Source organism: Pan paniscus, chromosome X (assembly GCF_029289425.2).
Source record: "Pan paniscus chromosome X, NHGRI_mPanPan1-v2.0_pri, whole genome shotgun sequence".
Taxonomy (NCBI): domain Eukaryota; kingdom Metazoa; phylum Chordata; class Mammalia; order Primates; family Hominidae; genus Pan; species Pan paniscus.
The window spans coordinates 109,847,131-109,861,447 of NC_073272.2; the positions used below are offsets into that span (position 1 = coordinate 109,847,131).

The window sequence follows — 14,317 nt, forward strand, 5'->3', positions numbered from 1 at the left end:
TTACCAGAGGTTAGTGGGGAGGAGGAGGGTTGGGGAAAGGGAATATGTTGATCAAATTATATAAAATTTCAGTGAGACTGGAGGCATAACCTTTTTTTTTTTTTTTTGAGACAGAGTCCTACTCTGTTGCCCAGGCTGGAGTGCAGTGGCAGCATCTCGGCTCACTGCAACCTTCACCTCCTGGGTTCAAGTGAGTCTTCTGCCACAGCCTCCAGAGTAGATGGGATTACAGGCATGTACCACCACACCTAGCTGATTTTTGTATTTTTTTAGTGGAGACGGGGTTTCACCATGTTGGCCAGGCTGGTCTCAAACTCCTGACCTTAGGTGATCCACCTGCCTCGGCCTCCCAAAGTGCTGGGATTACAAGTGTGAGCCACCACACCGGCCAACTAGAGGAATAACTTTTAGTGATGTATTGCACTACATGGTAACCACAGTTAATAATAATATATTGTATATTTCAAAATTGGTAAAAGAATAGCTTTTTAATGTTCTTACCACAAAATAATGATAAATTAGCGAGGTGATAGATATGTTCATTAGCTTGATTGAATCTTTCTATAATATACACATAGATCAAAACATCACATTGTACCATATATATATATATACACACCTTATCATTTGTCAATTAAAAATAATTTTGAAAGGAAAAAATAATAATATTTTGTAAGTATTATCATATTTAATGTCCACATCCCTTATGACATATAATATTATTATCCTCATTTTACAGATGAGATAACTAAAGCTCAGAGAAGTGCAGTTACTTGCCTGAGGTTGCATAGTTAGCAAGAGAGCAGAAGGAAAATGGAATCACTTCTCCCTGATTTTCAAGTCTGTGTACCTAACTACTACATTACAAATTTTGCATTCTTATATTAAAATATTGAAATGAGTAGCTCAATGAATTTAGCATCTATTTTTAAGCATTTTGAGAATTACTTTTCAAAATTCTTCATTTCTTTCTTCTTTCTTCAAACTAATTCATTAGTTTGAATTTTGCAAATAGAAAAATGAGAACTGAGTATGTATACATTAGCTTAGATCTATTAGTATAGATCACACATATACATGAAATTTAACACTCTATTTTTGAAAGATTTAAATGAAAATTTAATAACATTTTTAGATAAATACATGGGAAAATCAAATATTTGGTGGTCCTCCAAAGTAACGTAGGTGTATCTAATATGTTTCACAGCAAGTGTTGAGTGATAGATATACATAAAATCAGAAAAGAAAAAGTAACCACTTCATAAATCTTATAAATTGTGCCTTTTTACACTTTTTACTTTTTTAAAAGTATTTCAGCTTTTAATTTATTTGATTAGAACCATTTGAGAGACTGTTTCCTTGATATGAAATGCAAGCACACTCATTAGTGCTCATGGTCAAGACCAAATGGCCAGTTTCTGCCAGCAAACGATTAACTTTGATGACAGATGTGTAAACCAAAAATAATTAAATTATTTGGTAATCATTCTTCCTTGCTGTAGGCTTTAAATAGTATTAGATCTTTGGGCATGAAATATATTTAATCCAGTTGTTAGATATAGTTACATTTTCAAAGCTGGATGAATCTTGTATTCTCATTGAGTACAGTTCTCCAACTGATGTGTCAAGGATGATGCTTGTATAACTATAGGAGGGAAATCCTCTGTGATTAATGCATGCAGGAGAAAATACTATGCTCTTCCCTGTGGGTGCAGGGCATGTTTCTACATACCCACATTGTGTGGGAAGCAGAGTGGTTATACTTGCCCTTCTTGGATTTTTTCTCAAGGCAAGACCCTGGCCTCATCCTCCAAATGCATGTTCCAGTCCCTCTCTCACATCAGGGGTGTTTACGAGACTGACTTGGATAACTTTTGCAAAATATACTTGCCTGGCCCTCTGTCTCCCCATTGGACATTTGTTTCATGAGGAGTATCATTTCTAGGGTAAAAGCAAGGATTTTGAAAAAAAAATTCTTTGCCATTTTATCAGAAGAATTATATTTAATGAAATTAAAAATAAAAATAGGTGATTTTGATGTTCACCCTAGGCTAAGAGGACCACTGCTGTCTTTGAGGCATTTACAGACATATGGAAATCTGAAGCATACATAGAGTTGCGGGTTCTTTCTCTGTAATTCTTTTAAACTGGGCATAAACCTCAAAGGGAGTGTAAAATGCAGAGTGTTGTCAACTTATCACACCAAGAATATTTTTTTGCACCTTTTTAGTTTGGAAGGGTCAAATTGAGATGACAGAGAAATAGTGGATAAGAGCTATAGTGCTATTAAATTACATTCTAGAGTTGGGAAAATCGAGACCCATAATCCTAGGAATTATTAATGATAAGAGCTAACACTTTCTGAGTGCTTACCACATGCCAGGCCCTATACTGAATGCATCATGTCCATTTTCTCATTTGATCCTGACAACCACCTGTGAGGCCTCATTTTAAAGACAAGCAAGCTGAGGCTCAGACCTTGGATTTGTCCAAGGTCACTCAGTTGGTCATTTACAGAGCCCTGATTCAAACTCTCTTTTGCTTGATTACAAAGCCATTGCTCTAAAAGATTAGATTATACTGTCTGTATTTGCTTCTGGGAGCTTATGGAATTCACTCCTATCTGTTCTCACAAGGAACTCTATTGGGTTTTGAAAAAGGCTAAAGAATTGAAACGAAACTTTGTAGGCTGGGAAACATAGTGTCCTTTGAGCAGTGAGATAGGCTAAGCTCAGAGGACTGGGCTCTGGAATGTGGAAAGGAGACGTGCCCACTGGAGAGCAAGTCAGAACTTTCGTGAGCCCTGCTCCAGGTCCCAGGAGAAAGTGCCAGCCGTGAGGACTGGAGTATTGCCTGGTAAGGAGAAGATTATTATTTTATCTAACACGTTCTTCTATAACGCTCTATATGCTAGGCACTGGTCTGCACTGCTCTAAGTACTTTATAAGTATTAACTCCTTTACATCTTATAACACTTCCCTGGAAATAGGCATTATTATTGCCCCCATAATACATATGAGTAAACTGAAGTTCAGAGATGTTAAATAACTTGTTCAAGGTCACATAGCTGGTTAAGTGCCAGAGCCAGGCTTTGAACCTAGGCAGTCTGGATCTAGTGGCTGTGTTATACTGCTTCGCAACAGAAACTTGATTTTTCTTTCTTCTGTGTTTATCATCCTTTCTCAATCACTCCTGGGCAAGTCTACTTTGCTAGCAAATTTCCCTTACCCCTTTGGCTTTTTTTTCACCCATGAACCCTCTAATGTTTTCTGCAGCTTCTTTGAGCTCATTCTTTATCTTCCACACTGCCTCTTTTGGCATTACTCATGAACGACATGCTCTTTTCATCTGCCAAATATTTTTTCCATAAATTATCCCATCTCAACTTGGGAAGTCACAATGGGAAGTATTGTTCCTATTTTGTGAATGAGGCAACTAAGGCAAGCAACTTTCCTGAAGTCTCACACAACCATCTAGTGGCAAAGTGCACTAGAATCCAGATTCTCTGATTCTGAATCTAATGTTCTTGTCCATTGCACCATCTGATGGAATTTAACTATCTATTCATTAATTAATTTATTCATTAATATTGTAAAAATATACTGAGTGTCTTACTGTATGGTAAGGCCCTGGGTGCAAAAGTCGGTATAAAAATTGTTGCTCTTAAGCAACAGACAACACAGAGAGATAAGGTCTCACCATAAAAAGTTAAATAGCAGCACATATACTAAGTGCCAAATGAGTGGTCTGGTCACATCATACAAGAATTTTGAGGTTGGATATGTAGCATCAAAGACTGCTTTATCAGAAAGGTGAGACTTGAACTTGGCATAGAAGGGTACTTAGAACTTAGAGAAGAGAATGGAGCAGCACTTTCCAAACTCTGGGAATGGTGTGCATTAAAGCAGTCCTTCACAACCTTTATTGTGTCATGGCATGCAGAGAAAAGCATAGTATTTGTAAAGCACACTAGGCTGAATGGAGGAAGCAGTTTGACATCTAGAGGCAAGCATTCTAGGAGTTTCAACAGCACTGTCTCTGGGCTCAGTTGAGGACAGAGGAGAAATCTCATAGCCTCAGACACTTGTAATATGTTTGGGAAGGTCTGCACTAGGTATTGGGGGCACACTGTGGTCATGGTGGGTCTAAAGACCACTGACAAGCCCACAGGGATGAAATGAGGGGAATTTCCAGAGAAGCCATAGTAGATACCATTGGAAAGAAAAGTTATGGGCAAATGATGAAGGGCTTTTGAATTTTATTCTGTGGACCTACAGAATAGGTAGGCAAAATATGCATAGCACTGTTTTAGAAAGATTCCACTGGTTTTCATATGGGAGATTAACTAGAGGGAAGAAGAGTAGTCAAGAGGCTATTACCATCGTCCAGGTGGGAGGTGATGTTATCTTGAACTAGATTGATAGTAATAGAGACAGAGAATGGTGGACAGAATTGAGTTATATTTTGGAGGTAAAAATGTCAGGGTTTGGTAATAGAATTGCATAATGGAGAGTAGAAGAAAGGGAGGTGACAAGGAGGATTTCAAATTTTCAAGTTTAAGCAAATGCTTATGAATAGTGATGCCATTCTTTAAGATAGAGAGCCCAGGAGAAGTAGACAGATTTTTTTGGAGGGGAAGGACAAATGAGATGATGAGTTTCAAGTTGACATTTGGAGGCAAGGAAACCAGTTAGGAGGCTATTGTAAAAGCCAAGTAAGACAAGGTGAGATCCTGGACTACAATGGTAGCAGTGGGAATGGAAGGAAAATGGTGAATTGAGAGACATTATACAGGAAGAATTGATAGGATTTTGTCACGGACTGACTTCTGGAGTTGAAAGGTAGAGGAAGGCTTGAAGCCTAAGATCTCTTCTGTCCTTTATCTTCTTAGTGATGCTCCGATCTTCGTGGCTTAATATACTATCTATTTGCTGATGAGTCACAAATTTGTATCTCCATACTTTTATGCCCAATTGCCTGCTGGACATATCAACTTGCATGCCTAATAGGTATCTCCAACTTACCATGTTCAAAACTGCCCCTGCCCACAACCCCCAACAAAACCTGCTGCACTCACAAAACTTGCTCCTCACAGTCTTCCCCGTCTCCCTAAATACCAATTTCATTCTTCCGGTTGCTCAGGCGGAAGACCTAGGAATCAATCTTGATTTTTCCCTCTTTCATATCCTACATTTATTTGATCAGCAAATCTTATTGGTTCTACCTTCAGAATATATCTAGAATCTGACCACTTTTTCATTGCTACTATCCTGGTTTATGTCACAATGATCTGCTTCCTGGATTATATTGCACTAGCCTCTCAACTGTTCTTGCTTCTGTTCTTGCCACCATCACTCAAGCCTATTATTCTCTCACTGTTTTTTGGAACCAGGATAATTTTATTATGTGAATGTCAGATCATGTCACTCCTCTGCTCAAAACTCCTCCAATGGCTTCCCATCTGACACTCAGTAACAACAAAACCCCTTATAATGGCCCATAATGCTGTATGCAACCCAGATATTGACATACTCCTGTCCTTCAGGTGATGGATCAAATATCCCACTTGGTAAAATCTTCTCTGACTACCATATTTAGTATTGCAAGCGCCTTCTCGCCATTCTCTATCTGCCTTCCATGTTTTATTTCTTTATACTTTGAATACTACCAGATGTTATATGTTTATCTATTTATTTGTTTATCATCTATCTCCTTCTGCTAGAACAGGAGCTGGAAAACTTTTTCTGTAAAGGTCCAGATAATAAATATTTTAGGCTTTGTGAGCCACGTAATCTTTAACACAACTACCTACTTCTATCATTGTTATACAAAAGCTGCCATAGATGAGCATGGCTGTGTTCCAATAAAACTGTATTTACCAAAACAGGGAGCGGGCTAGATTTAGCTAATGGGCCATAGTGTACTGACCCCTGCTAGAATGTAAATTCCAGGAGGGCAAGGACTTTTGTTTACTGCTGTATCTCCAACATCTAGAATAGTACCTGGCATATAGTAGGCACATGATTTATTTTACTGAATGAATGCATCAGTGGGAGATTGGAAAGCTGTGGAATAAAAAATATATATATAACAGAGCCATTGATGGTGCAGAATCCTGAACAAAATCTAGCTTTGGATGGGTTTGCAGCATATCAACTCTCCTTCCTTCTTTTTCCCCTCATCCCTACACTAAAACTTAAGCTTGTTATATAAAGTAAAAGTTGCTTTCATTGCCTGTGCAATTCTCCCAATGTGTGAAATTTCATCTGACTTCCTTTAATGTTGTCATTTGTCTATTTAACCCTCCTGACTCAGACTCCCTCTAATAACAATAATAACTCAAATACTCTGTACTAAAACCAGAACGCTGAAATCAGTATTTTTAATTAATTTGAAACAACTGCTAGCAATAGCTTCTATTGACAACTCTACGCTTTTCAACACTTAATCATATTCTGAAGTACTCCCAGAAGCTGGGCGACTGTTACTCTTATGATATGAGATGATATTTTCCTTCCATGCATTCAATGTGAATGGTTTGTTCTGAAAAACTTCAGCTTTCATGTACTCCTAATGGTAAGAATCACATGGTAGGAAATATGATAAATGAAGTATTTACCAGTTCTTACTGACTGTTCTTTCATACTTCCTTGGATCTCTTACAGGCACTAAAGATATCCTGTAGTTATATGACTTCCTATTGAAAATGCACTTTCACTCATTCATTATTTTATATAGTCTTCCACACATTGCTAACATTTACCAAACATTCACTACGTATGTGGTATTGTGCTGGGGGATTTATATATATTAATTCATTTAATTCTTATAAAACACCTAAGTGATATATACTATCATAATTTTATAGATGAAGGAACTGAAGTACCAAAAGCTGAAGTAATTTGCTCAAGGCCCCACAACCAGCAGAAAAGGAAGCTAGCATTTCAACTCAGGTCTGCCCAACTCCAGAGCCAAGATTTATCTATTGTTTTTTGTCACCTCAACAAATATTTACCATATGCCATGCAGCACACTAGGCAGTACCTACAAAGATGAATAGGGCATGATCTCCTTGGCCTTCCAGAGGTAACACTAGTTGGGGCTATATGGGTGGGAATGGAGTGTCAGATGCAGAAGCTAAGGAATTTTCTCTTTACAAACAGGTGGGTGAGAAAGTAGACACAGCACTGTGAATTTGTGGAGTTTTGAAAAATGGACAGAGGGCTACAGACTGAGAAGGAATAGGGCCACCAACTCTAGAATTAAGGTCAACTGATAGGGTAGAAACATGCCATTCTCAGGGGCTTAAGCTGACAAAAGAAATTGCCCACTGTAGAAATGAGATTGGCTGCCCACAGAAAAGTATTTACTGATAGATAAGGGACCTCCCTATATGTCATTAAGGAGTAATGCTCTAAAATGTAATCAGTGGAAAACACAACTGTAGCCTTGGAAATGCTATGGCTGGGAAAGTCCATATAACTAAGACGGGGTTCATGATATTGTGACATGTACAAACAAGTTATTTGACCATTATAGAAAGAAAAATAAAAATAATTAGAAAGAGAAGTTGCTTTTATTACTCTGTGCCCTGGCCTACTGACACATTTATTGACTTTCTGATAGGGTGATGCATGGATGCATCAGACTGAATAAACTACATGACTCCATCTTTTCAGATCATCCCACACCATATACTATCTCTTCACTCACCAGTAATAACAGTCACCATATAACAAGTGCCTACAGAGTCAAACACTTTACATAAATTATCTTATTTAATCCTCAAGGCAACTCTATGATATTATAGAATTCTATTATTAGTTCCATTTTCAAATGACGGAACTGAGGCTCAGAGAGGTTATGTGACTTAAGCCCATAAAACGGAATGAGTGGTATATTAGTTTTCTGTGACTACCATAACAAATTGCCACAAACTTGGTGGCTTAAAACAGCAGATATTTATACTTTCACAGTTCTGGAGGCCAGAAGTTCAAAATCAAGGTGTTGGCAGGGCCATGCTCCCTACAAAGGCTCTAGGGGAGATTCTGTTCCTTGCCTCTTCCTAGCGGTTCCAGGTGTTGCTTGGCTTGTGGTAGCATCATTCCAATCCCTGCCTCTGTCTTCAGATGGGCTTCTCCCTTGTCTCTGTGCCCTGTCACTTATAAGGACACTTATCATTGGATTTACAGCCCACCCTAATCCAGGATGATCTCATGTAGAAATCCTTATCTTACATACATCAGCAAAGAGTCATATTCTAAATAAGTTCACATTTTGCAGTTCCAGTTGGATGTAACTTTTGGGGGCGGTGACACAATTCAACCCACTATGTATAGCCTAGCTGGGACCCTAGCCTATCTGACTCCAAAACTCTGGCTCTTTCCACTAACTAAAGCAGGCTGCTCCCACCAAACAAACAGCCTTTTGTCTTTATTTGGTTTCCTAAGTAGATTTCCTACTGGGATTTATCAAGATGAATTAATAAATTGACATTTTGGCTTCCAAATTATTGCCTTATAAGTTTAGGTTGTGTGAAATTTGTCCCCTAGAGCCTGATCAATCCCTGGCTAAAATGGACAAAATTGAGTTTTGGAACCTGTGAAGCTGATGAATGGATCCTGAATAGGACCAAGGTCCATTTAGAGTATAAGCATCCCACAGCCTACCAGCCATACTAATTTCTTTACTATATATGTGACCATAATATAATGGGATAGCATAATATTCTAAGTCTACCGAAGAATGTCTAATAATCCAAGAGCTTACAGGGGGAATTTTTGTGTACCTTAATATTATATCCAGAAATATTCCCTGTAGTGCCAACTATATTTGTTCCTGAGCCTCAGCTCCCTGCATCAGGTCACAAGGAAGATGTCTCTAGGAGTTCATTATCACATTAAGACAAGGATTCTGTAGGAAAATGGGAATCTAGAAACAGTAGGGACTTCCTGTACCTCTACATCAGTGTCTTTGCAGGGCAATTGCCCTAGCTGACCAGTTGACACTGGCCTGCTCACACCTTAATTATGAATAGAATATTCCCAGGGATGTCTTTCTCAGATTGTGGTCAGTTTGTGGGCCGCCTATTGTGGTGGTCCACTGAGTGACACCTGGGGAGCTAGTTTAAAATGTCAGTTTCCTGGTCCTTATAGCAGACTTACTCAGTTAGTATATCTGAAGATAGGGTCAGGAGCCTGTATTTTAAAACAAGATTCTGGAATAATTCTGATACATATTCAAGTTTGAGAACCATTGCCTTCTGGTAAAATCAGGCTTCCATGACGTTGAAATACAGAATAAACTCCAAATGTTCATTTACGATTCCAGTCAATAATCACTTACCTTATTGCATTCTTGTAGCATGATCTATATGCTTTAGTTCATGTGACAATATCATTTCATATGGCTTAATTTAAATGAAAGCAAAGGCAGTTATGGCAAGATTTCTTAATCCTGCTCTCCTGAGACAATTTACATAATAACTTTTGGGGAGAATGCAATAACCTCTCTCTAATATCTTAAACTGATCTCTAAGGTTCCTTTTGGCTCCAACATTCTGATTCTATCAGTGTTCCTAGGGCTTCAAATCTGTTTGTGCAAAACACATTGCTTGTTACAGACTAAACCTATTTTCCTTCTTCCAGGCAACAAGTTTCTGAAGAAAACTGGTTGCTCATGATCTTTCTGGGTGTTTTCTAATAATATATACCTTCTCACAATATTATTGCAAAGAGTGAGTGAGGTGATCTATGCAAAGTGCCAAGCATAGTGCCTGACACAAGGAAGTGGTTAGTAAAAATGCATGCTGCTTCCAGTGCATTGTGACAATACTATCTCTTGAATTATTGAAAATATAACATCAGGAAACTTCAGCTGAATGAAAACTAGGGAATTAGCTGTATTGACAATATTAGGTTTATTTGGCTTTAGGGGAACTAGATAGAACCGAAATCTCTGCAGACTGGCTCAGCTGCAGAATAGAGAGATGGCCCGGGGAGGACATGTGTTGGTTCCTGCCATGCATATTGTCTTGGAGAAAAGCTGCTATGACTCTGGCCCAACAAAGGTTTTGTCCTAAAAGTCAGCTTCCAATCCCCAACATGATTCCTAAGCTAGCATTTCTCAAAATGTATTCCATGGAGTACTAGTTTCTGAGGATTGATGTTGATAGTATTACATAAAGAGCTCCATGAACAAGCAATGTTACAAACCACTGGATTAGTCAAATGTGGTTTCCTGGCTGCGAGAATATTCAGAGTCCTTAATAGGTCAACACGTAATGTGAATCTCCAAAAACTAATGGGGTATACCGGATTTGAAAATTTTTGTGACCTCACTCACAGAGATGGTGGTGAGGGACTAGTGGTTCTGAAAAATGCAATTATGAGAACACTACTCCAAAGTGACTAGTGACTTGCTAACAAGAATGGACACTTTTCAGCCTTTACATGATAAAAGTTAGGAGAACAATTATGTGCTAAACTATAGAGTACTGTCCCTCAGCCCCCTAGTGTCTCCATTTTCTTCTTTGCTCAGCTTAGATTCTATAACCATCCTTAAAGTCACTGTTTAGCACACACCCTAGATTCCCTAGGCTCTCTCTGCTTTCATGTGATTTGAATAACAGACATCCAATCGTTGTTAAATCCTACTCTCTTTATTCCCAACCTGCCCCAGCAGCCGAATGAGATTGGATAAAAGCTTATAACCGTGCTAACCAGTCTCGCTTTAGATTCAGGACCACTAACTTCAAATGGGCCCTTAGTACTATCTGCTAACTTCACTACATTCATTTCATCCATTCATTCTTGAATGCTCCTGGGTGGCTTTTTTACATCTTTCCTTTCCTCAAACTTCCGACACTTGTTTCTACATTTTCCCTTTCAGCTGCTACCTTGTTTCCTATTTCACTGAGAAAATAGAAGTTGTCAGAAAAGAACTCCCACCAATCTATTTGTATTTGTATCCACACACTCTGCCTTCCCTCTTGTCACTGTGAGCGAACCGTCTGGGATTCCACTGAATGCTGACTCCTCTACTTATGCACTAAATTTTATTTCTTTTTGCCTAATCAAGGTCATTACTCAAGTCATTCACTCTTCCCTCATGGCATCAATTTTTCTTTCATTGAACAACATCTTCAATGTTTAAAAAATCTGTTCTCTTCACCCAAGCCATAGCCCCATTTCTCTCCTCCTCAGAGCAAAAATTCTGTAATGAGTTGTCTCTGCTCATTAGTTCCAATTTCTCTCCTCTCATTTTCTCTTGAATCCTCTCCAGTCAGGCTTTTGCCATCATCACTCCACCAAAATGATTCATATCAAGGTCAACAATATCTCCTCAGTATTAAATTCAATGGTCATTTTACTGTTCTCCTTTTTTTTCGCCCAACAGCGGCATTTGACACAGTTTATCACTCTCTCCTTGAAACACTTTTTTCTTCCACTTGGCTTCCAGGACACCATGTAATTCTTGGCTCTTTCTACTTCACTAGCTACTATTTCTTAATATCCTTTACAGGTATGTCTTCATTTTCATGATAACTAGGTTGTCTGATTGGCATCTCAACTTGAAATTATCCAAGGTCAAAGTGACTATTTTCCTTATACCTGCTTCTCCCACAGCCTTCTTTATCCATTCTTCTGGTTATTTAGGCCAAAGCCTTGGAGTCTGACTTGACTCCCTTTTTCTCTCACACTCCAGAGCCTATCTATCAGCAATACTTTCAGCTGAATAGTTAAAAATTTATTTGTTTAGAAACGGCGTCTCACACTGTCACCCAGGCTGGAATGGAGTGGCACAATCATAGCTCACTATAACTTCAGACTCCTGGGCTCAAGGGATCCTCCCACCTCAGATTTCCCAGTAGTTGGAACTACAGGTACTCACCACAGTGCTGGCTAATTATTATTATTATTATTATTATTATTTTGTAGAAACAGACATCTTGCTTTGTTGCCCAGGCTGGTCTTGAACTTCTGGCCTAAAGTTATTTTCCCACCATGGCCTCTCAAATTGTTGGGATTACAGGTGTGAGCCACTGCACCTGGCCTAAAAGTATATTTAGAATCTGAACACTTCTCTACTGCTATAACCTTAATCCAAGCCAGCATCATTTCTTACTTGGATCATTACATAATCCATTAAACATGTAAATCAGATCATGTCATGCTCCTGCTCAAAACCGTCCGTGGCCTTTTATATTGTTCACAATAAAAGCCAAAGTCTTTAGAGTGACCTACAAGATTCTACATGATCTACCTTCATTCCCATTACCTCTCTGACCTCATGCCCTGTCACTCTCCTCTTTGATTACTGAGATCAGCCATATGGCTTACTTGCTGTTTCTCAGACATACCAAGAAAACTCCCAGAGGTCCATTGCTTTTCTCTCTAACTAGGATGTTTCTTCCTCATAGAGCATCATGCTTATTCACTTGCTTCTGTCAAATCTCTGTGCAAATGACACTTTATCAGTGATACTTTCTTTACCATCTTATTTAAAAATTGCCACTCTCTGCATGCTTCCTACAACTTTACTCTGCTTAATTTTTTTCCATAGTACTTGTCATTTTCTGATATATTAATATTGATTTGTTTGTTTACTGTCTATCTTCACCACTAGAATATAAGCTTCAGGAAGGCAGGGATTTTATTTTGTTGCTGCTGTATCCCTAGTGTGTAATGTGGTAGCTGGCACATAATAGGTGCTCAATACATTTCAAATTATTATAATAAAGAATGATTCCAAGTGCAATAGGAATTCCAAGATTCCTGCCATCTTCAGATGGACACAGATATCCTTCATCATCTGCAGCAATCCCCCACCCAGTGCCAAACTCTGTGACACTGCATGTCTGGTAGTGAGTTTAGTCTTTACATGAGGACTTCCAGGAAGTTCCATAGATTCTTAAGCAAAGTGCTCCATTATTGAAGCTATTTAACTCCTAGAAAGATCTTTGCGGCTGTGTGTGGTGGCTCACGCCTGTAATCCCAGCATTTGGGAGGCTGAGGTGGGCAGATCAGGAAGTCAGGGAATTGAGACCATCCTGGCTAACACAGTGAAACCCCGTCTCTACTAAAAATAGAAAAAATTAACAGGGTGTGGTGGCACGCTCCTGTGGTCCCAGCTACTCGGTAGGCTGAGACAGGAGAATTGCTTGAACCCGGGGGGTGGAGGTTGCAGTGAGCAGAGATGGCACCACTGCACTACAGCCTGGGCGACAGAGCAAGATTCTGTCTCAGTAAAAGAAAAAAAGAAAAAAAGAAAAAGAAAGATTTTTGCCAAGGGTCCTTTTCTGATACATAACATTTTTTGAATAGGTATTAGGTGTACACGATACAAAGTGCCAAATGTTCAAAGAGCAAGTAGTGAAAAGTATATTCTACCACTCCCACTGCTACCAACTTATTCCAAGCCACCCACATTTCTAAACTGGAATTATAGCACAATTTTTTTAGAAACAGAAGTTAGATGATGTCGCTCCTCTGCTAACATCAGCCTGGGGCATGTCATCACACTCAAGGTAAAAGCTAGAGTCTCCCTCTGCCCCCAGCCACCAAGATCCCTTCCTGGAGGCAAACACTCTAACTAGTTTATTGTGAATTTTTTAGAGATAGCATGTATATTATACACACATATCTCCATGTATATAATTCATTTTTAAACTGTACACACTATTTTTTATATTTCTTTTTTTCTCACTTTATTCTACCTCATTCTTTTTAATAGCTACAGTTGTATCAGTATGGCTACTGTATTCTCCAGAGATTCTTAGTCTGGAGTCCATGTATGGGTTTCACTGGGTCTATGAATCTCCTGAAAGTGCATGTTGACACTTGTGTGCGTGTGTACATGTATATCTTTTAGCAGAGCAGGCCCATATCTTTGATCAGATTGAAAGGAATCTGAGACCCAAAATGAGTAAGAAACCACTATATTGAGTCTGAATCTGCCTTCCTGAAACACCTACCCTTTAGCCCTAATTCCACTGTTTGGAGCAGTTCTGTCAGGACCTGGTACATAGAGGACATACAACAGGTAACTTGTGAAATGGATGAAGGGACAACATAAAATGAATCTATTCTGTCTCTCTCTCTTTAAAATTTTTAAATTTTTATTTATTATTATTTTTTAAAGACAGAGTATCACTCTTGTCACCCAGGCTGGAGTGCAATGGCACAATATTGGTTCACTGAAAACTTCCACTCCCAGGTTCAAGCAATTGTCCTGCTTCAGCCTCCCCAGTAGCTAGGATTACAGGCACCTGCCACCATGCCCAGCTAATTTTTGTATTTTTAGTAGAGACATGGTT

At 38.8% G+C, this 14,317-nt stretch overlaps 2 protein-coding genes across 5 annotated transcripts in view; one reads left to right on the forward strand and one right to left on the reverse strand.

The window, feature by feature from the left end:
- GNG5B (G protein subunit gamma 5B) overlaps nt 1-14,317 on the reverse strand; it is a 115,091-nt gene that overhangs the window by 31,199 nt on the left and 69,575 nt on the right. The window lies entirely within an intron of this gene.
- RTL9 (retrotransposon Gag like 9) overlaps nt 2,756-14,317 on the forward strand; it is a 97,104-nt gene continuing 85,542 nt past the window's right edge. For 2 of the 3 annotated variants that reach the window (XM_057301207.1, XM_055106888.2), the window contains exon 1: nt 2,788-2,856. The gene's annotated coding sequence lies outside the window, so the exon portion shown is untranslated. Of the gene's footprint in view, nt 2,857-14,317 lie in introns of all 3 variants that reach the window. The other variant, XM_055106889.2, reaches the window with a different exon arrangement.